Below are 24,400 nucleotides of genomic sequence, written 5' to 3' on the forward strand. Positions count from 1 at the left end.
CAATACTCTTACCCAGAGTCAACAATATTAGGGTATGTCAATATTGCATACACTTGAAGAAACTATTGGCTAGTTTTTCAACCAGGAGTATTTCCTGCTCTTTTCTTTAATAAGTTGGTTACCACAACAATGTTTGTGATAAGATCAACTCAAATACGCCTAGTGATTCTAACTTTAGACTATTTTCTCCAAGTGTAGGTAACTTTCATTTCTGACCAGAGCAGGCAAAGTGAATGCCGCTGCAGTCGCTGAAGTTAAACTTCAAATCAAACAGTTAGAGAGACGCCCGCCGACGCAGATTGGTGTAACCTTGATAGGCCTAATCTTTTGCCGTTTTGCCCACTTGCAATCCCCCCCTCCCCCCATCCACAATATACTCCCGAGTTTTTCCTCCTTAGGGGTATGAATTGGAGCGCGTGCTGCATGCATTTTCTAATGTGTGTGCAGCTGTGTCAAGGCTTGAACAAATTTATGTGCCGCCATAAGTTGGCCGATCTTGTCCGCATCCATGTGTGCGAAGCTACTGTCTTATAGACCCCCTCCCCCTCTCTCCCATCTCACTCTCTGTCTTGTTCGTCTTCCTCTTGCTTAGGCTATTGGGTTTTTGTTTTGTGGCTTTAATTAACGGTCAACGTCGGAAACTTATGCGCTTTTGTCTTCATCGCCTTGCCTCTTTGTGTGGCCCCCCATCCGATTCCCCCACAGAGTAAAGGCAAACCAGGCAACTGTTTTTCATGTTGTCTTAGGTTACCCGGCAAAGTTCCGCTTTTGCTCTTAATTTGCGGTATTTCTCCGTTTTTGCATATCAATATACAAAGCATATACTACACGATCCTCTCTCTTTCACTCACTCTATCAACGATCTTTTCATATGTCAGTGTGCTTTATGCCTGACTGATTTGCGGAGCCATTAAAAAAAAAGAGTTGACATTGTTGTTGTTCCATATTGTGTGTGTGTGTGTGTTTGTAGAGAACCAACAAAAACGATTACCTATCGACTTTTGTCAACTTCCGGCTGGTTCGGCTCGTTGGTTCACAATTATTACATTTTTTAAAAGTATTCTACTTTATTTTCACCCACCCCCAAAAAAAAGGGGTAACATTTATAAATCTTCCGTGATACCCTTGCCAAAAGGATTGAATATATGTCCAGTCCTATCTTTGCTGCATGCAATATTGAAATTTTGTTATCACATATGTAGAAGAAACGTTTTGAAATTCTTAATTACATATTAGTGTCTCTGGTTAAACAAACAATCTGTAAGGGTATATAAACTTCACCAAGTTTGGCAGTCACTTTACAGCCCTGGTTTGCATAGAAGATATAGATAGTCGATTTTTTTAATATTGCTGGAGAATCATGCAAGCAGGAAAGTTTATTTTGGCTCTGTCAGTTTTATACTTCGGAGGCTCTTTGATTAACTTGAATGTAAGAAGTGAATAATATTTATTTTAAATCAGCTTTAAAGTTGAATTTCCTAGTACAGGATGCTGTCGTTTTCAAATTAACAAATGCCGTGTGCTTGAGCTACAACAAATCGTGGGTTGTGATGAACACTTGTCGCTTGAAAGCGATCAGTCGAAATAAGACGACATTCAATTTCAATTGTACCATATTGCATCCAGTCAATGATTTCCAACTCCATGCTCAGATTTTCAAAAGAGCAAATGGATATAAGCCATGGTTATTCAATATTCGTATAGACGTGTGTCGATTTTTAATTCATCCCTATAATCCTTTGGTCTCATTGGTTTATAAAATGACCAAAGAGTATTCCAACTTTAATCACACCTGTCCGTATGTAGTAAGTCCATTTAATGTCCTTATATACACATCTTATATATACTTGTAGATATTTTTTTTTGGAATATTCTTTTAATAGGGTCATCAATTTGTAAAAGACTTGTATCCAAGGTTGGAATTATTACGTCTGCCGCTGCCAACTGGTGACTATATGTTGACCACACGTTGGTTCTACGATCGAAAATTACATCTTGATGCCAATGTTAGTTTTACATTTGTCGAGGATCTAATAGACCAATAAAAACAAGCAGAAAGGAACATCAATTCCATGTCTTCTTCTTATGATCTTTGATAAATGGATATGGTATCGAACAATATACATCAAGTTTATCCAAAGGTGACCTTAACCTGTTAAAAAGTATTTTCTATTTAAATGTTTATATTGATATTCATATATTCTGATTCGACTTAAAGTCAAACAAGCAAACTGCGTCATGAATCACAAGCAACAGGTGACATAAAATTATTTTAATAGGCAGGTTTACGATTGAAATCGATGGCATTTAAATTCGGAATGAACCATTTAAAGGTATGAGGCGACAAAACTGGCAAGGCCATTTCTATTAAGTAGGTATAATCAATGTTTTAGCTCGATGCCAATTTAAAAACTTAACTAAACATTACACAATTAAGAGAATTTTTCCCAATGGGAAATTCCCATATTTCGTATAAACGATAATCACTTGTACATAAACTTTTGACACACTGCTAATCATGTCAAAGAGTGGTAAAAAGAAAAAAGCCTAAACAAAAATCATTGTCAACATAAAACGATGTGACATTAACAAAAGAAAAAAAACCATCATTCAGCTTCAATTTGCTTTTGACGAGGCATTCGAATCTCTCTCTCTCTCTCACTTATTCAGTATGGCAGTATGGTGTGGTGTGGTTTGGTGTAGTTTTTTGTGTATAAACAATCGCCACTTTCGGCCAAAAGGTTCAATGCACTCCGGCGGATACGTTCATAGTTTAAGTTCGTGCAGCCAAAAAAAAGAAATAGTGATGTTGCTTATGATGACGACGACGACGACGACGACGATGATGATAATGATGATGGCCATAGCATAACAGTCAAAATAATAATAATAAAAGGCAGCTGAACAAGAAGAAGAGAGATAAACTGATGAGGAGAGACAAACAAACTATTATGGCAACAATGTTGCATTGGCCTTATCGAGTAAACAACGACAGCTAATGGCTAAACAAATTCAACTTGATGATGATGCTCAAGAAGAGGATAATGGTCACATTTTGTTTTGCCTCTTAATGCAACTGAGTGACACTGACAATGAGAAAATATTCACTACGTTAGCAGAATGTAATCGGTTAATCTTATAATCCAAATGGTTATCTAGAGTTGACCAAATTGAACTTACTAAGGAGGAAAGGAAAGGAAACGGATATACATCTGCATTAATATCAATGAAAATCTTTTCGTGCAATAGGGGAGAAAATTGTATTTAAGCAAATGTAATTAAAAGAAAATTAACAATGCAGATTACAACAAAAAAAAATAATAATACTGAAAACTTGTGCGTGAGTCTGTTGAATTGTTTGGCCCCTCTCTTATTGTTTAACGCTGCACACAATAATTACCACTATGCATGTGCATGGTTTAATGGCACCTCCACAACCGCCATTGTTCAGTACCATATATTTTGCAATATAATGCAAAAAAACAAAAAAACAAAACAAAAGCACAGAAGACTGGTTAAAATCCTCTCAATTAATGCCATGGCCAGGGCGAAACATTTTCGGTTTAGCGCAAGAAATGTTGCCAATCTTCCAAAATAAAAAAATAAAAAATTTGCTGCTTTGATTTGATTTTAATCGAAAAGAAATCGCAATTAAAATAGCTTGCTTATGTCATCATCATTTATGGCGCACGAAATGTGTTTCTATTTAATTTAACTAAACATTTCACAGCTTTTGTCATTAAACATAATGCAGCTGTTGGCTTTTCTCCTCTGTGTGTGTGTGTGAGAGAGAGATAGAGGAAAGAAAAACAATAGAAATTCATTGAAAATTCTTTGCATTTGATTTATTTAACAAAATTGATTTGATTCTATTATATAATCATGATATTATTATACTACTTTTGGGACATAACCTGTTACCAACAAGCAACAAACTTAACTCATTTCGCAAATTATATAAAAATGCTAATCGCTTTCAGAATTTGTCTATCCAACTATAGTTAGCCCAGACTAACTCATTCACTCACTCCTGTTTCATTATGCATGTACATAAATTATAGCGAAACTGTAAATTATATACCAGAAAAGCATAGAAAATAACATAGATGGATAACCTTTTGATCTGATCTGAAAGAGAGCTAAATACACGTAGATTTGTACATACCTAAATGGAGACAAGGTAGGAATAGATTCGGCTATAATCGGCAAATAGAAAAATAAAAAGGTTTTGTCGTTTTGAGTTCTTTTCAAGTTAAGCAATTTATAGGTTATTGCTTCTGCTCTGCGGATGTAGCTGTAGTTTGCCTAATGATATGTGAAATGTTTTTTATTACTCTACTTAACATCATAATTTGGCACTAACTATTCGACAAAATATGCTAAAATATGTTCAGTTAACTGTTTGATGGCTTAAAAGGTTTGATTAGTTTGACTTGGAAGCAGTAAATCCACTTGAATACGTCTTAAATTCAAACAAAACTATCGGCAATATGTAAATGAAAACGGGAAGAACATTTAAAAGCGACTTAAAAGTTTTGTTCATCCGGTTAAGTCAAGATATTTGTTTGAAATATGTTTATTTTCCTCTTTTTTTCTATTTGACATTTAAAATATGTACCAAAAATTTGCAAATTTCCACGCCCCATTTAGAAAGATTTCCTCCCATCGGTTAGTCATTGGCCTAATTGAAAACGGGCAAAAACGGCAAACAAAAAAAGAAAGAAAAATAAACTCATATAAGATAGATATAGACAGAAAGCGAGAAAGAGTCATTATTTTTGCCTTTCACTTAGCCCTTTACTCTGACCCGTTACGGGAGGTTAGACCAAAGTGTGTGCGTGTGTATGTGTGTGTGAGTGTGTGAAATGTGTTTATACTCGACGAACTGCGTCTTAGCCATTCGAAATCTCATAAACAATCCATTTTAAAGAGCCCGAAACGCAAACAGAACAGAACAGAAATTTATTAATTAAATTTAGAAGTAGCAAAAGGCGTAAAATGTTTACACAAAAATGTGACGAAGCAACAGAAACAACAACTGAATGATCCGAGGAGACTGGATGGAGGCCTCCAGCTGCATAAATATGAGCAGCAAAAAATTTATTTACTTTGAGCCAACGAAAAGAAAAGAAAAGAAAAAAACAAAATATTGTGAGAAAACAGAATGGCAAAGTGAATGAAAAATTTTTGCGCAGCTTTAAATGGATATGTGTGTGGCTTTTTTTTTTTTTTTTCAGGGCCAAGGCGTAGGGGGCGTATACGCAATTTATATTCATAAATTTCAAACTGAACTGATAATGTGACATAAATGTGCCAACAATGAAATAAAATATATTTTATTTTTGTCTATAAAATTTCTCGTGTCAGGGTCGTCTGCATGTCGTCGTGGACGTCGACGTCGACGTCACAGTAAATATAAATAATTTTAATAAAATTGCATTTAAATGCTGTCAAAATATATAATTCTGCAAACAGTTGATGTTTTCTTTTCACTTTGACATTGAAAATGTCACGCAGAATCAAGAGGAAATTATCATCAGCAAGGGATTTAACTAGATGAGTAATAATCTAAATCTAGATATGAGGAATCTTCTAAATAAAACGTATGTACCCCAAGGCGAGGGTATTCGACTAGTAAAACCACAAACTCACAAAAAATTAACATAAAATAAAACTGTTAAAAAAAAATCAGCAAAAAAAAAGTATTTAATGACTGAATTGATTGAGTGTTGGTTAGTTTTGAAAATGTCATAACTTTTCCTTTTTGGCTTTGGTTTTTTATTATTTTATTTTGCACATTAAATATTATTTACTACCAAATTACACAAATAGTTGCGTATAGCTGTAAATATGTGCGGTAATTTTTGAAGTTTTGTTTTGGTTATGTCATTTAAAAATCAACGAAAGTTGATGAACCGAAACGGATATGAAAATTAGAGCAAACCGAATGGCTAAAACGTGTATAAAATAAAAAACATATATGTATACATATTTCACCAAAATTTAATTTATACGAGTAAATAGTTTTAAATGATATATTTCAAATTATGATTGATGGGACTTTCAAATAGATTTGATGAGTTGTAAAAGTTGACACAAAACATATAGAACCATCAATCAATAATGATCAATTACATTAAATTATGCAATCGAATGAATATGATGAAATATTTATGGTGATTCTTTGTTTGTAATGAAATCGTTGATGAGGTCAGAGAACTTGTCAAAAGATCTTACAGTGGAACCTTAAAACTTTTATTGCACAGTGGTATATGATGTGGGCTACTTACTTGGTCTTCACGTAACTGTGTCACGATTTCTACGTGCTGCTTAGATCATCAAAAGAAAAATGTTTAGCCGTAGAATTTTCACATTCATCAAATTTTCACATTAAAGTGTGAACAACTTTTCCAGAAACGCTTGTGTACTCAATTTCTTTGCCATCTTCACCCCGCCCTTAGACCCATCGACCCCCCTTCTCTCTTTCTTTCGCTCTATTGTCTGCCTTTAGCTACTTGAAAGTAGTACATCAGTTAGCAGCGGCCAGCCAGATAGATGACCACCAGAATTTTAATATCACTTGCTGCCCTAATGATTTTTTAAAATTTATACTAAGAAAGTAAATTGTAAGTCTCTGTGTGTGTGTTGTGTTGTTTTTTTTTTCACTTTTTAGCTAATTAAAGCTAATATACCATGATTTTTGTTTCTTTCTTTACGTTTTGTCTGTGTTTGCTTGTTTCTTTTGCTTTTGCCTTTTGATTTCCTCTAGGGCAATTTTATTGTTTCTAAATGATTATTGAATGTGCTTAGCGGTAAACGTTTTATGGGTCAAAACGAAGAGCATAAACTTTTGGTTTTAATTTTCTTAATTTTTTTGTTTTTGCTTCAAGTCAACCTTCTCCTCGAGGGCCTCGTGCATATTTTATTGAAAAGGAACCTACTGAGATTTTGATGAGGGCTTAAACGGGTGCTAATAGTAAATATTAATTAATAGCAGGAAAAATGACTTGAATTTCTGTTGATCATCTTAATTAAGATCTAAAGAGCTTAAACTAATACTAAATTGAAGGCATAACACGGATATTTCCTTACAAATCTGTCTCACATCTTGTCTAAGTGTTTGTATATATCTTTGTGTATATCTTTTGTTTTACAGATCCCAACGAAAAACCTCAAGCACCAAGCATAACTACCCACTTAAACTGACAATTTCAAGAGGTAAGCCCAGTCAAATAACCAAAAACAAAAAAAAAAAGCCCAAAAAACCAAAACAAAACAAATGCACTTCAATATGAAGAAAATTTTCGTTAGCCAAGGGTCGTTAATCAAAAGGCATCAGACAAATAAAACGCACAGTTTGCTGTCTCACACAGGGCATTGCATCATTAACGTTGAATCAGCATCATGATGATTTGAGATGTGTGAGATACCTGCCAGATACAGATGCAGATGCAGAAACAGATACATTTACGTAGTATGTACTCTATCAAAAAGGGACTACACTAAGTGAAACAGCGTCAAATTGCATTTAAATTGAATGAAATTAATTTGACATGCAAGTTGAGTTGAGTTGAGTTTTACTCCCCCCTCTCTCTCTGTCTCTCCATCCCTTTCCACGATTTATCCCTATATCTTTGCCTTTGTCTCTCGCTCCCTGTGATGTGATGAAAGTCGGTGCTACGAAATCAAAATGACAGGCACTGACGACTGACTAGAGTCAAGATACATGTTTGTATGTAAATATAAGTACACATGTATGTATTTGTATGTATGTATGTATCTGCATCTATACATTCTAAACGCGCTCAGTCTGTGGGGGTTGCTTGGTTAGACCCCGAACTATCTATCTATACATACATATGCCTTGGGGGCTTGTGCTTTTATTTAAAAATAGCACAGAAAATGATCTATGCCTGGCCTGGTCTTTGGTCTCTGCCACGGTTCTCTGTTCTAGTCTGGCCTGGTCTGGCCAGGTCTCAGTTCTGTTCACTGTGTGCTGTTTAGTTCCTTTTGCTTTTCTGCGTATGAAATATTTTCATCAATTCTCTTTGCATTGGCAATTGTGTTTTTTTTTTTTTTTTTGTCTTTCGTGTAGGCGTTTTGTTCTGCATATTGCATTTTGATTTACATCATTTATTAACACTTTGCTGCCAGCTTTATTTCTCTTTTACCCCCCTTTTACACTCTCTTTCACCCACTTTGATTCTGTCTCTTGCTAACCGTTAGAATTTCTTAATAAATAAGAAATTTGGCGCCTCAAGTCTTAGCATTTCTAACCGAATCCATTAGATATGTATCTTTACATCTGACACAAACACACACTCATACGAATGGAAAGAATATGAATGATTGTCTTTCTTGTTAGCCCAATCAATGTGTGGGCCAAGATCTATCGTTTTCTATACTTGAAAGTTGAAATCTAATCGTGAAACATTATTAGGAATAAAATGTTTCCTAACATTCGTTCATCTTTGGTATTAAAGTCAAAAATTAATCAACTTCAAATGCCAGAATTTTTCAAATGTATAGTTGAAGTTTGAAATCGAAACGATACTCTTATGTAATCTATAATATAAGGACACCGTGCCATTAATTTCAAATGGTTCACTAAATTCCGTTGTGATCAAATTTAAGTATCTATTTGATACCTGAGGCTATGACCCAAGCCATTCTCTTTAGCCGCCGTACACAATCACGCATACGATGTCGGGTTGAGTCGATTTATAGCCAAAATATTTATTGTTTTAAGCAATTGTTTAACAAATTCATTCAAATGCCATTTGACCAATTTGCTTACACACATAGCACAAATTTGCTCAATAAATTCCACAAACATTGTTTTAGTTGAATGTTGTTGTTGGTCTGTGTAAGTGGGTGGTCGTGGTGGTGCTAGTGTGGTTGATTGGTGGTTGCTGCCACACCCAAACCGGGCATTAACGGTACTTATTAGATTCATTTGCCATTCTAAAAAGAACTGAAATTCCTATTTCAATTTTTTGTTGTTGATAAACTGCACACCTTGAAAGCGATAATACATTGAAGTGATGTGAAATCATTAATATTATGGCCAACAGATGGCGTTTAATTAGCCATGAAGCAAAATGCTTAACCACAAAATTGAAATAAAGTACGAATAAGTCGAATAAAAAATTCAATAGACATTTCAGTATATATGTGTGTGTGTGTCTCTGTATTAGTTCGTCTATAATTTCAAAATCATTTCGTTCAGTTGAATCGAATGGAATGAGAACAGCGAGCCAAAGCACAGCTAAAACGGAAGACGTGACGGGGCGCGGCAGAGTCAGTGCCAGAGCTTGAGTATCTTTACCTGCCCATCTACAACAACACATCAACTCATATTTAGATACAATACAGGTATTCATACATACGTGTATATGAGAGCTGCCGCAACTGAAAACGCGTAATTGTTACACCCTGATTACGCGACCACAGCGAATAGAGAAGACAAAAAGCACGAAACGAAACGAATAAAGATGAAAAATTAAAAACTATATGTGGCAGGTAGATAAAGATAAGTTTGAATACAATGGCTGCAGATCTAACTGGAATGGCTGATGGTTCACATGAAGTCTCCAATGCAATTGTTGCAAGTTTAGTTTTTGCCATGTATTTTTTGGTGGGCGTTGTGCGTTTGCTTGGTTGCTAAGCTCTGCATGCTTCGTTGAATCTCTGAAGATAGAAAGGGATAGAACTAAAGACTAAGTACCTACAATATATACTTATTATATACGTACAAACATCTATGTATATACTTAAAAGTCAGACATTTGGAGGCTGAGAAAAATATTCTATTTGCTGTGCAACTTTCATCATCCTGTTCATCTTATAAATCATCACTAAGTGCTTAAATATGTTAAATTGCATCATAGATACTGTTTTAGTTGCATGATTTGGCGCTACTATTTTTAGTTTGCCTAACAAAAATGATTTAACAAATACTTATTTTTGTCACCGCAATGCTTTGTTTGAAATCCCAAATAAATGCAATCGCAAAAATAATAGAAACAAACAATGAAGAATAACTAGAAATGAATGTCGTTGTCTACATTTTGCTACTCTCTAGCCATGGGACTTTAGGGTATGCTTGAATGGTAGAATATATCTTATAGTTAATAGGTAAAACCTATCTGAAGTAGAGATGCCCTTGTGATTCAAAAGGATCTTTTGGAAGTAACTGAAAGTCGGATAAGAAGACATAATATATCCATTTGTCATACCAAGTACAGGGTATCAGCAAGTCGACTTCTAGACCGTCCATATTGAGTGTATTCTGTTCTTTTTCAAAGCCAATGCTTGCGACACCGTGACACAAAGTGAAGGCCAAACCAAATCACGCTGTTGACGATGACGATGATGGCTATGAGATGAGAATGCAGCCAGCGAAACAAAAATTAAATGCACTTACAATTAGACAAAACAAAGGTCTAGAAATGTTTAAGAATTATCTATGACCAAACAGATGGAAAACAGCTGCTAAACCTGTGCGTGTGTCTGAAACTGTTGATTTACTTAATTTGCAACAATTTTCAGTTGGATTTAGCCTGTTGCCATATTCGCTATAATTTATGTACATTGCTCAATTTACGATTGATGTAAATCTACGAGGCAAGCTATAGTTCCAATTTCAGTTCAATTTCCCTTACCCCCCACCCCCCATCAACATCCTCGTTCCAACAATCATCCATCACACAATTCCAATTTCCAATGGTAATCAATACTTAATTTCAGTTTCATTTGAATTCATTGGGGTTCAGTGGATATCTTGCTTTCTATCTCTTTCCCTCGCTCTCTCTCACTCTATTATATACTTGTTGTTGTATATAGAATTCAATGAAATGGAATCAGCACAATGATCATGCAAAATTATTCTGTTCCGCCCAACAACTTTTTAGCTATTTGTTATTGTTGTTGCTGTAGTTGTCGTTCATTTATTGTTTGCCTACTGATCTTTGTCAGTTTCTTCAGTGAAGTGAAACCATTTTTTTTTTTTTTGTTGTCTGTTCGCTGGAAAAATGTTTGGCATTTTTAGTGGGGCAAATTCAATTGGCAAAGCAACAAATTATATAAAAATTGACTGATCCAAACCGAGAAGAGTTTAAAAAGTGAACCTAATAAGTTTTATTAGAATTAGTCATTTGAATTTTTAAAATAATATTTCCATAATTTGTTTTAATCTTTACTCTTTGCTGCTGATGGGGAAAACACAATTCGATGTACATGTTTTGGCCCAAGTTCAAGTCTACAACGACAGCAGAAAGCAATCAGGCTTAAGAGTCGATGTGGTCACATTAAAGTTATGCCGGCCGGCAAAGGCAAATTCAAAGAGTCACTTGTAGCAGCTTAGGGGTGGAGAAGAGGAGAGGAGAGTGAAGACCAGAACAAGTCTGCTTAGTCATCGAACTTGGCCTAATGCAAAATACAGGCAGCCAGTTGGCTACTGAGATTGTGAAGCACCCAGCAAAGATGACTCAGCCCTGGCAAAAAAAAAAGAAGAAAAGAAAAAAGTAACAATATGAAAATGTGCTACCAGTTTCGGCTCAAAGAATCGAACTCTTCTAAGCCTGATGATGATAATGATAATGATGATGGCTTTTGGGTTGAGTCTTAAAGCAGATGCTGCCGATGTCGATGGCAATGCCAATGCTGCTGTCCTACTCCACTTCTTAGGCCAGGGATGAGGTTCTTCTTGATTTTGGTGTTATTGTTGCCGCTGCTGCTGCTTGTTCATGTTGTTTATGCCCAGTCATGGTTGGCTTCAGAGCGTCTACAGCGCAACGCCCTCAACTGGCAATGCCCTCGAGATGGTGATGATGATGATGGTCCGCACAATACATGCACATAGATTACGTACATAACTACCCATGCACTTGGAGAAAAAACAAATGCATCATTACGGAAAGGAAAAACAACATAAATTGTAGTATCTCGTTGAAGCCACAAACTGTCCACAGGAAGTCCATAGTTAATGTTAGACAATATCCATATGAGAGCCCTTTAAAAATTAAGATGTTTAAACGGTTTTTTGTTTAAGTATAAGTTGGAGGATATAGGATGTCCTGACCAACTGAAGTGCTAGCAAACAAGCTTAACTATGACGTATAGGTTTTTAAAGGTCTTGGTTTAGGTGTAAGAGTAATAGTTCATTTTCGGTTAATTCTAGAAACCATCTAACTGACAACACTTTAGCTCTTTCAGTTTTTTATGTGCCAATTTTTTCTCTCTCTGTCTGTCTGCGGTAAAAGACATACTCCTGGTCATGTATCTTCTTTATACATACGTACATGCATACATGTTATGGTGTACCCTCTCAATTAGTTATTCATATAACGTGCTAAAGAAAAACAACACCAAATCTCTGCCTTTACCGTTCCACTCCCCGTTCTACCACCGCCAAAGACCGAAATCCTCAGTTGATTAAAGCGCCCGCATGCATCGGCTACTTATGTCTGGGCCCAAAGGCGAGGGAGAGAGACACATCACTGTGAGGTAGGAAGAGCAGAAGGAGCAGAAAGAACACAACAGACTACTGGTAGGTGGTGGTGGTGGTGGTAACCCATTCAACTCATCATCCATCCAAGCTTACATTGTTTGCCCCTCTGTCTGGGGCGCTTTGACAAAACTTTTGCATGTCATGTTGTCATTATGGCTAGGTTCCTCTTCCTTTTCAGCACTTGTTCCCTGCCTTCATCATTTGAGACAATGTTTATCTACTACTTTAGTCGCCATGTTGTCTCCTTTCTGCCTTGGTTAGGGTTGGAGATAGCTAAGCCGGATATTCATAGACATTATAAGCACTTATCCATTGGTTTAAGCTCGACGCCCTCCCTTTTTTGTTTTAACTTGCAAAGTCTTAAACCGCACTTAATACAAAATGGTCATAAATTCTTTTAGCTAGGCTGTGAATTCATAGGAGTTGTTCCTTACAGTTTGGCATGCTGTAAAGAAAATCAATCTGTAAACTGTTAACCTTTTTTCTGCATAGTTTAAACCTTGTTAAAGTTTCCTCCATCCTCCCACTCATTGACCCATTCTCGGTTTTATGTTATTTAGATTAAAAGACTTATCATATTTGGGTCAATGTGCCAGGAAGGTCAGGCACAAGCTCTTTAGCTCATAAATCGAGATATAGTCTTACGATTTTCAAACCATAAAAAAATTTCATAAATTGCAATCTATTTCAATTCCATTGAGACGGCCAAAACAAAGACTTCTCTTTGTCAACAGCCAACGACTAAAAATGTGTTGGAGGAGGTGTAAAAATATCCCATGCATCCATAAAAATCAAAGATATATAAAAGCAATATCACAGTCGTAACAGCAAATCGTTATTGATTTGAGCTGGTATTAATTGTGTTTATGGTGTGTTGTTAATTGCCAAAGCAAACAAGAGACAAGAAAGGCCATATAACGTGGTATCGAATGGGGAATGAAACAAATGAAGCAACAACACAGAAAAACAGAAATAAAATAGTCACTGAAGAAACAATATAGTATTGCATAATACACTGCAACTCATGGCTGACCAAATGAACCAAATTGTTTGTAAAAAAAAATACAAACAACAAGTTGTTGGCATTAACCTTTGGCATTATTGTTATTATGATTATTTGACGAAACGACGGTTATGAAATTATTAATGCTTCAGCCCACGCCGTCATCTCACACCCAACAACAAAATGTCAAATTGCAGCAGCGCAGTTAAAAAAAAAAAAAAAGTATCTGACAGATACATAAGTCGATTGACTGCTGCTGCTGCTATTGCTGGCAGCTACTTCTTGGCTCTTGCTTAACAAGCGGAAAGCAAAAACATAACAGTAAAGTAAATTAAGTAAAAACCACACACACACACACACACTTAAATACATATATGCAATGCCTTTGCGAAACCGGACAGCAGCAGCAAAGAGTTTTCAAGCTAGAATGATGCGATTCAATGTTGGATGTTGGTCAAGAGTGAATAGAATTAGAGACTGTGTCTTACTCCGCCACAGTCAGGTAGCTTTGGTGAAGTAGAACTTGGATTTACACCACACAAAAGCTGTTGGCCTCGAGAAACCCACCGATCCCCTCCCTTCAGCACACACATCCATTTAGGCCCCCAAAGATATCTTATTTATAACCCCCTTCCTTTCCCACTCTCTCTCTGTCATTCTGGCTGCTTTTTTTTGGCTTGTAGAAGAAACGTCATCAGTTTTTCATCTTATGTCGATATTATATACATTGTGGTTATGCCTAACTTTGGTAGCTTGAACTTGTCTTGGTCTCTCATGAAGATGAAAGATATATGGATATGTGCTTAGATTAAGTTTTGTTTATCATTTGTGCGCAGAATTGTTAAAAATGCGGTTTTTCCCCATCTTTCCTCTCTTCTAGGCGCAATTCACTGTGTGAATTAACGTCAACGAGAATTTCATTAGCGTCGTATCGCAGAATATCTTGTAGATAGGCACAGTTTGGCAGGCTGGCCATAAAGAGTCTACAGTTTTAGAGTCGTCGAAAATAATGGCAGTTTAAGAATCAATTTATACAATACTTTACTGCCTACAGTTTGACAAGCTAAGGAAATTGGATGCTTATATCTTAAGAGTTGGCTTAGAAAAAGGGTTTATATACGATTATACTTATATTTGAGCCAAGTGAATGGCTATATTTAATTATAATGTACTTAGTTGCTAATTAATCTATATATATTTTCTTTACTTTCAGAATTTATATTGAAATATTGACAATAATCGCAATTAACACAATTGGTAAGTGAAATAAGTCATAATTATCTTATTATATTTCTTCACTCTTTTGCTGTTACCTTTTTGTACACCGTTCTGAACCATCTGGGGCAATCGTTTTGTTGTCATTTTATACTCTTTTGCAAAATGAAGTAAATCTACATTTAGTTTAGTACAGTGCATTGAGTAGATCGTTCGATTAAATTGTCAGAATATATCTTAAGGATTTGGTAAAGGCATTCAAAAGTTGTCTTAACCCACACGACGACCATTTGTCATTTGAATATTCAAGCTTATTAAGCTCTAACTAGGCCTAGTTACATATATATTATGGAGTAATAAAAGGATTTGCAAGGGTATACAAACAACAGCATGGACAAAACTAAGGGGGTCTCTTTTTTTTGGTGTTGTTTCTTTTTATACAAAATCAACCCAATTATGTGTGTATAAGAAACAACAAAATTTTAGGTTGCATAACCGTAAACAACATTAACCAAAGCAACAAACTTCAAGTTACTTTTTTGTTTTTTTTTTTTTTTTTATCATAAAAAGTCGACAACTGCTTCCGCCGTTACCCAAAAGTGCACCGAGCCGCACTTAAGGTGCAAGGTGTATGAAAAAGACACAAGTACGAGAAGGTGTAGACGAAAAGTAGAGAAAGAAACAAGAAAAAAACTAAATGGTTTCCGTTTTGAAAGCAGCTAGTTTTTAATTGCAACACCAATAAACAGAAGAGATGTCAGTGAAGGGGGAACAAAAGCAAATTGTCGGCGACAAAAACAAATTATATTTATATAACTTGTTGTCCAATTTTAAACATTTTGACATATATTTTAAAATGCCTCAAAAAAAAAAAACAAATAAAGTCTTGCTTATTTTCCTATTACTCAAAAATATCCTCAACGACAATGGCACTCACATTTACATCGATTAGGGCCTTCTTTCCATTAAACCATCTCGTTTCCACTAGATAATCACCAGATGGAACCGGAAGTCGTAATATTTCAGGTTTTGGATAATATCCTTTAACCACAATTTCACCCTATCAAAATCAATAGAACTAGCATAGAATAACAAACTTTAAGATTCCAACTTACCACATATGGGCAGGTATGATTAAAATTCGAAAATTCTTCCACAAGATCAAACTTTCCCACCGAATGCTTGCGGTTTTTTAAGAATTGACAACCATCCCATTTTGTATTGATTAGCCATGACTTATATCCGTTTGCCCTCTTGAAAACTTGTAGGGTAACTCTAGCATCATTGAAAGGATATAGAGCATTAGCATTTAGAAAGAAATGAACTCTGTTCCTTTTGATTGCCTTTAAGCGGCAAGTGGATATTGTAATCCACGATTCGTTGTGGCTCTCACATATGGCATTTGTTAGTTTAATAGTACGATCTGCCTTTATATGGATAGATGTTTATAATGTATTTAGTTTTTCAAATACTTGTAACTTACATTTGAGTTGGAATATAAAGCCAGAAGTAGACAAGATAGAAATAAACTGAACTGTACCCACTGCATAGTGTCCTTTCAATGTCAAAAATTTGTTCTTATTGGGAGTTTCGAGTTTGTTCATTGAAGGGTAAATTTTTAAAACCGATTAAGTATTTTTCCGCACGAAAGTGTAAGAAGATTGATAACAGATAAGGATAGGCAAAAAATGTATAATTATTGAGTGAGGACTAATGCTTCATTAGATCCTCAACAAATGCAAAGCGGACATTGGCATCTATTTGTAATTTTCGATCATAGAACCAACGCTTTGGAACCAAATAATCACCAGTTGGCAGGGGAACACGTAATAGCTCCAATTTTGGATAAAAATCTTTTTTTATTTAATGGCCCTATTAGGGGAAAAAATATAAATTTAGATATTTAAAACGTATAATTTCGACTTACTACATAGGGACAAGTATGATTAAAATTAGTATAGTCCTTGCCCATGTTATAGATCAATGTTCCAATAGGATTATAGGCATTTACCAAAAATCGACAGACATCATGCTTGACATTCACGAGCCAAGGCTTATAGCCATTTGCTCTTTTAAACACTTGCAAATGGACTCGGAAATCATTGACAGGATAGAATATGGTGCAATTGAAATTCAAAGTGGCTCTGTTTCGACCAACCGCTTTCAAACGACATGTGTTTAGGACGACCCAGGACTTGTTGTAGCTCTCGCACACAGCATTTGTTAGTTTGAATATAACTGCATTCTATAAAAGTTCAAGTTAGGGAAAATATATTTGGTTTGAGTTCCATTTTGTTAGATCCTTACATTCATGTTAGTGAAAAGGGCACCGACGTATAGAAATGTCCAAACGAATGCTCTCAACTGCATGATCCGTGCTTATGAACTGAGGGGTTTAAATTTACTCAACTTTGTTATCAGCTTTTAATGCAAATGTATCGTAACTGACGCTAATTTTCCACATTTCTGCGATTGCAAAACTCGACTTGACTGTGAACAGTCAAGAGAGAAATTTCGTGTATTTCATATCGAATATTTACTTAGAACAAATATGTTGATAACTATTTGTATTATCTATTTATAAGACTGATAAGGCAATTACACATAAATATATTTATCCTTTGACAAAATTAAAAGTATTAATCCTCTTCAAATGAGAACGAAACATTTGACCACAATGTCGGACGGTTATGAATAGACCACATGACCATAACTAGATAATCACCAGTTGGCAACGGCAAAGGAATCGATTCGGGAAAAACATGAAAGTTCCAGACACGTATGGAACCCTTGTAAAAAGAAAACAAATTTATGTACATTGATCATGGAAATCTAAATGTTTTATCAACAAGAAATGTCCGAGGTACTCACCGGATAATAAGGACAACTGTGGTTTAAATTTGAGAATTGCTTGAATATATTGTAAAACATTTTGGCAACTGGATCATATGCTTTTCTATAAAACCGACACCCTTCAACGGTGACATTAAAGAGCCACGGCTTATAGCCATTGGCCCGCTTAAACATTTCTCCATGAATCCCTACTACATTTACTGTCTCCTTAAGACTTGATTCGAAGTTAATAACCGTTTTTATTCGTGATACTGCCTTAAGTCGGCAAGTATTAACTTCTAAGACGCTATTATTAAGACTCTCGCAGACTAAGTTGGTAAACTTAAATTTCGCTGAATTCTAGAGCAATGAATACTCTTCAAAATGTTATTTGTACAATTTTCTCAGTTAACTTACAATGATCGGAAGAAAGAGCAGAAATATTATGAACCGCATGTTTGGCTATATCGATTATAAATGATGAATTATACTGTCCATTATTTTTTTTTAAATACGAGTTGGTTAAAAGAAAAAACCAGAGGGCCGGGTATAACTTCAGCCCTGCCGAAGTTTGTATACCCTTGCCAAATAACGAAATTATTGATGAAGTTCACTGTTTCCAAAAGATTGTTTCTATGGGAGCTATATGATATAGTCACCCGATTCGGCTGAATCCGAGATATACAACCTGTGCAGGATATACAAGCCTACATGCTCAACTCTGTAGCTCTTACGGTCTAGGAGAAGATTGCGCTGATCCAGACGGATGGAGGGACATCGATCATGAATATATATATGGTTGCACACTTTTGACCAAAATTAATATACCCTTTTTGCAAGGGTATAATAATAATAGCTGCAATTATTGATAAGTCCAATTTTGTGGGTTAATTAAGGGAAAACACAAAAAAAAACAACGTTTAGACTAGATGTATGTTAAATTTCCGACTACTCAACTAAATATTTTACCAACAAACGTAATTGTCGAAAACTAAAGAAAAACATCATGATCGTCATAGGATTCGATTTGTGAAAAAGATAGAAAGACCAGATACGAATAGGGCCCTTGTAGAAAAAATAATATAATAAAAAAAATCTGTTATCAATTGGAATTTGCTAAGGACTAATCGGCTCATAGGGTGGAGATGGCTTAAATTTGAAAATTGTTTGAATAAATTATAAAACACCTTGGCCACAGGATCATGATCTCTTCGATAAAATCTTCGACAAAAAATCAAAAATATTCTGGTGATCAATGCCGATTACAACTGATTGAACATCAATAAGTAAAAAAAAAAACAGCTTTTATAATAATAAAGTTTATTCGAAAATATTCATAAACATTTTAGATTTATAATTAACTAATAGAATTCCCCACATTTTATATAATCTACATATGTATATGTATATGCATGTTTGTATGTATTTTGGTATGATTAAATCGACGACCACCTCCACAAATAATTGCCAGATTCTTTAGACTGGCGGGAACTAGAGCTGATGCCCAGCAATTAGCCAGCATAAATTCAGGTCGAATTAGGCATCCCAACATAAAATCATGGCCCCAAAACAATAATGAAAAATTCTATAAACGTTCAATGAAGCGCATAAAAAAAAAGAAAAGAAAAAAAAAACAGAATGGAAAATGGGAAAAGTTTTAAAGTTTAGTTCGAGTTGAAGACCACCGACCTCTCTGATGTGCCTCCTGGTTGCATGGCATGTGCTGCACATGTGCGATGACTGCCTAAAATAAGGGGAGGCAGGGTGAGGGAGTATTACTGGGCGTGGCTGCTGCCGTTGCCGCTTTTTTGTTTTGTTTCTTTAATGGGTTGGTCGCTTGTTGTTTTTTTTGTTCGCTGCGGACTGTTTTGTAACTCGAAGGCATATATGTATGTATGTATATGAAATTTTTGGCCCAGCAATCAATCGAGTTGAGTTGCCTGTTCTTGGGGGCGCCTCATTCCACATACAAACGGCGACATTAGCCTCAAAACCTTAACATGAGCCAAAAACAACAACGGAAAACAAAAACAAAAAAGAAAAAACGGCCGGCCTACGCATGACTTTGATTTGTTTTGCCAAAGTGAACAAAAAATTATTTACAACAATACGGCAAAACGAAAAAGGGATATGAGATTTCGAATTGCATTTATGATTATGGAATACTCTTACTTTATTTTGAAGTTGAAAAGATAATAAAAGTTTGGAAAGCGAGATAGAGATAGAGGGGGGAAGACGTTAAAAAGACATTAAAATCTAGAAATAAACATTGGTAAAAAGAAAAATAGAATGGTAAAAAATAACAGAGCTGAAAATAAACAAGAGAAAGAACAATGTGAAATTGTTTCATAGAGTTGATCCTTTAAAATTCAATATAGAGAGATTAAATGATAGTTAATCCACCATGATTACAGTTAATCAAGCAACAATATAAGTTTATACAGAGTGTTAGTTCTGGCCACGCCTCCAACAAACTCAATTTAATCTTTTTGTAAGCTGTGGTTACTTTTTGTGCTTCTTTTTTTAATTAAATCGAAAATCAAAGCCAAGCCAAAAGAGAGAACCGAAAATGTTCTTGGTCGATTTTTCTTATTTGAGGCGTGTTTTGCAGTGTGGTGGGTGTGTATGAATTTAAATTTTTAACATGTAACTCATTTTTAATGCAAATAATATGATTTTTTGTTGTTGTTGTTGGTGTAGTTGTTGTATTTTGTAAGTGCCACTGCCACACGATCGAGAGCGGCAGCAACAGAGAAATATATGGCAGGCACGCGAAATGGGTCAGACTGAGGCCGGCTGCTGGTTGACTTACGGGCAAACAGAGTTGAAGTTGAAGTTGAAATGGTTGAGTCCAAGTGAACGTGTGCCGCCAATGCCTTAGGACGAAAACGAGGAGGAGGAGAAGGTGCAGGAGGTGTAGATGAAATTGGATATGGAAGAGAATGAGCTTTGATTAAATAACTAAGAAGTAGTAGTTGTTTTTTTTTTTTTTTTTTTTTGTAATAATTAATGAAGAAATTTGACAGCATTGAAAATGTTCGTGGAGGCGTTCCATTTTGTTTCGTTTTCCAGCTAATGAAGCAGCAGCACTCATAGCCACCAAAGAGATCAGTTTCAATGCATTTGCTTTTCCTTTGGCCAGATGGCAACATAATTTGCCATACGATTGCAACAACAATAACAAACAAACATTTTAGCAGTAACAGTTGGAAGCATGCAAGTATCTAACAGATACATTTAAATTGAAATCAAATTGCTAGAATGCAAATCTTGCAGATACACTGTGCACAATATGTTTTTGTTTGGTTTTGAATTCGGATTGGTTTTTCCTTTCATACCGTTTGATGCTGTTGCTTTGTGTTTCTCTTTTTTTTTTTTGCTTTTATGCAATTTTCTAGCTGCTGATTTGGCAAATTTACAGTTACAAATTGCTGCTGCTGTCTCAAAAGATAAAAAAAAGAATGTGCCAAGTTAAGTCAATAACTATTATTAACACACACACAGACAAAGAAAACACAGAGATATACATATAGAAATATCTACAAAACTGACATGGGCAATCTTATAGATACACAATCTCCATGACTGTTGATTTGTATCTTTTGATTTGCTGCTGCTGCTGTTGCTGTTGTTTGCTGTTGAGCGAAAGTGCATGGCTTTATCGAAATTGAAATGTTAATGAACTGAAAATTTTGCGTGTCGAATTGTCGAATAGTAGGAATACAAAGTCGTAGTAACAACAGATCGGCACCCAGTGATATACATACAAATAAACAAACAACATACCAAGAAATGCCAAAGATTGCTACCTGGCCAACTGATGCCTTTGCCGATTGTCGGTGCTGATGGCTGCTGACTGTTGCTGTGATTAGAAAGGAGGCAGACAAAGACTTTACTTCACACTTGATTCACTTTCATTTGTTTCGCCTTCCCCTACAATCTATGAATTTGAAAGAAAAACCAAAAATATATACATACATACGATTAATTAAAAAAAAAACGAAAAATGAAGGTTATAAATATTTCAATGCCTATGTATTAAATTCTTTCGATATCATGATATCACGATATCTATTCGAAACAAAAACTAAATAGCTTGCATTTGAAATATGTTTAACCAATAAGCGCAACACGGTTTCTTCAGAAACTTGAATATTGCTTACATTTGACTATGCAAATGGAAAATTTCTATTGAACTTGAAACAAATCCAACTAAAGTCAGTCTTTTAGTGATTGAGGCATTTAAACTGAATATTACCCATACGCCATGTATACAGTACTGTAGTATAAGCTGTAAGCACTAACCATAGAACACATAGATGGGACAAACTCATGTTTTTTTGATTGCAAACGCTAGCCCAGTCATGGAACCCCAGAGAACTTCGGGAAAACCCGAACGCTCGTACTCTCAATCAGAGCGTAAAATGGGGAGAGGGCCAAGCAGCTACGAAAATAATTTAGTGTAGCACAGACTACAGAACGACGAGGGCAGGCCTATGTCGCTTGTGATTTCGTTCTGTCAATGTATGTGTACACTCGTCGGTACATGCTCAGGCTTCGTAGTGTATGTGTGACGTGAAGTTGTACAACATCGCATTTCAATAGCTCGCTCGACCAAAATTTTTAATTTTCGACAAAACAGCGACATTGCGAATAGGATATGCCCCTGTCGAAAGAATATCAAGAAATATTGGCCTCAGCTTCGTATGTATCCCGGTGGCTGTGCCGATAAAGTGCTCGCTTGGCGATCGGAATGTCCCTGGTTCGAATCCCAACTCGTACTCGTTAAAAAGGTTTTTCTTTGCCTATTTTTTTATTTATATAAAAATAAACGAAATAAAAATAAACAAAAGGGAAAAAAACAAAATAGAAATAAACTCGATTATCGTTGACGAAGGTTTTTTTGTCTATTTTTTTTATTTTGTTTCTTTATTTTTTTCGTTATGTTTTTTGTTTATTTTTATATAAATAAAAAAATAGGCAAAGAAAAACCTTTTTAACGAGTACGATTTCAGGGGCATATCCTATTCGCATTGTCGCTGTTTTGTCGAAAATTAAAAATTTTGGTCGAGCGAGCTATTGAAATGCGATGTTGTACAACTTCACGTCACACACACACTACGAAGCCTGAGCATGTACCGACGAGTGTACACATACATTGACAGAACGAAATCACAAGCGACATAGGCCTGCCCTCGTCGTTCTGTAGTCTGTGCTACACTAAATTATTTTCGTAGCTGCTTGGCCCTCTCCCCATTTTACGCTCTGATTGAGAGTACGAGCGTTCGGGTTTTCCCGAAGTTCTCTGGGGTTCCATGACTGGGCTAGCGTTTGCAATCATAAAAACATGAGTTTGTCCCATCTATGTGTTCTATGGTTAGTGCTGTAAGCTTATGAATCATGAATTTCAGTGAAGTTAATTATAAAGTTGTTTTCAAGCCAATTCCTTTTAGTTAAAAAGTTTTTACAAATATTAAGCATACGCCATGAGTTTTTGTTTTTTCTTTTTTGAAAATTTCCAAAACAAATATATCTTATGAAAAGGCACATTCACAGCACACCCACATAAAAAATCTTTGGCATAATGGAAAATAATCATAACAATGCAATGAGTTCGATCAACACGTATCGTGCCCATAGTCAAGTGCATTATGAAACCCTCCATTTGTGGCGAGTGAAAATGGCATGGCATGAGTATGAGTCTATGGAGGGCGTGAGTCTATGTATCTATTTTGATATCTAACTTGGTGAATACACATTACACTACATTACTGAAATTCATTGAAGCGACAGCGGTGGGGTGGTACAGCCGGCCGGCCGGCCCCTCTCCTTCCGTTGTCATGGCTTCGATTTATGAGCCAAGCTCAGCTCAGCTCACTGTGGCCAAGGCATGAATGATGGCTGCATATCAAGCAACATCAACGCTAACAACACGACGGCGACACTTTCAATTGCATGCCTTTCGTTGTGGCCCGTCCGTCTGTTGCAGCACTTTCTCGGTCTTGCGCTTTGATTTTGTTTCTCTACTCTTCTGTGTGTATGTGTTTGTGTGTGTGTGCGTTGTGTTTTGTATTTTTTGTTTTATGGCTTCTTTTGGCGCAACAATTTGAATGTCATTAGTGTCAGTGGCCGGCGGGCTAACGGAGCTTGACACCAAGACACAGCGAGAGCGAGTGAAAAAAGAAATGCAGGAGGCGCTCCAGCACCTAGTGAAGGAGAAGTCATCACCAAGCTGGGTGGTGTTTGGCTAGATGGATGGATGGATGGATGGCTGGTTGGTTTATTAGTGGGTTTGCTTGGCTGCTTAATGATTTTTCTTTTTCACACTTTTTCGTGATTTAATTTTAATTTGAAGTCACGTTAAGCATTTATTACAATGTCACCTTAACTTGGCTTTTCACCTGGTCAAGCTTTTGCGTTGCCGTTCCACTTTTGCTTTACTTTTGATTACCACATTACAACTCGAAAGTGAACCATTTTTTTATGTACTTCAAGTTGCTCATTAACATGGGCGTAGAGAGTGTAAAATGCAATAGGGATTGCTTTGTGGTCATGCGGTTAAGTCTCATTTTCTTTCTCCCTCTTTTTTTTTTATTGTTTATCTATTACCTACTGTGTGTTTTACTTGAAAAACAAACCATATCCATTGTATTCTCTTTGTTAATAATGCTCATAATCTTGGCTTAGTCGAGCGATTTTACTTGTCTGATAAGAGGAAAATTCGTTATGTTGTTTGGGTCTTTAGATTGAAATCCCTTGATAAATATTTAATTAGACCTCTTTCGGTTATTGTTTGTCTAACCCATTAGATATACAATAGGCGCCAGAGGGGTTCTTTA

The 24,400-nt window shown here is 35.8% G+C and overlaps 1 protein-coding gene across 10 annotated transcripts in view; it reads left to right on the top strand.

The window, feature by feature from the left end:
• smash (smallish) overlaps nucleotides 1-24,400 on the top strand; it is a 62,986-nt gene that overhangs the window by 20,703 nt on the left and 17,883 nt on the right. For 8 of the 10 annotated variants that reach the window (XR_011033329.1, XR_011033330.1, XM_068297568.1 and 5 more), the window contains 2 exons: nucleotides 7,157-7,218; nucleotides 14,728-14,771. The gene's annotated coding sequence lies outside the window, so the exon portion shown is untranslated. The remainder of the gene's footprint in view (nucleotides 1-7,156; nucleotides 7,219-14,727; nucleotides 14,772-24,400) is intronic. The other 2 variants (XM_068297559.1, XM_068297562.1) reach the window with 1 other exon arrangement.

This window comes from Drosophila tropicalis, unplaced genomic scaffold (genome assembly GCF_018151085.1).
Source record: "Drosophila tropicalis isolate 14030-0801.00 unplaced genomic scaffold, ASM1815108v1 contig_859, whole genome shotgun sequence".
NCBI classification, from domain to species: domain Eukaryota; kingdom Metazoa; phylum Arthropoda; class Insecta; order Diptera; family Drosophilidae; genus Drosophila; species Drosophila tropicalis.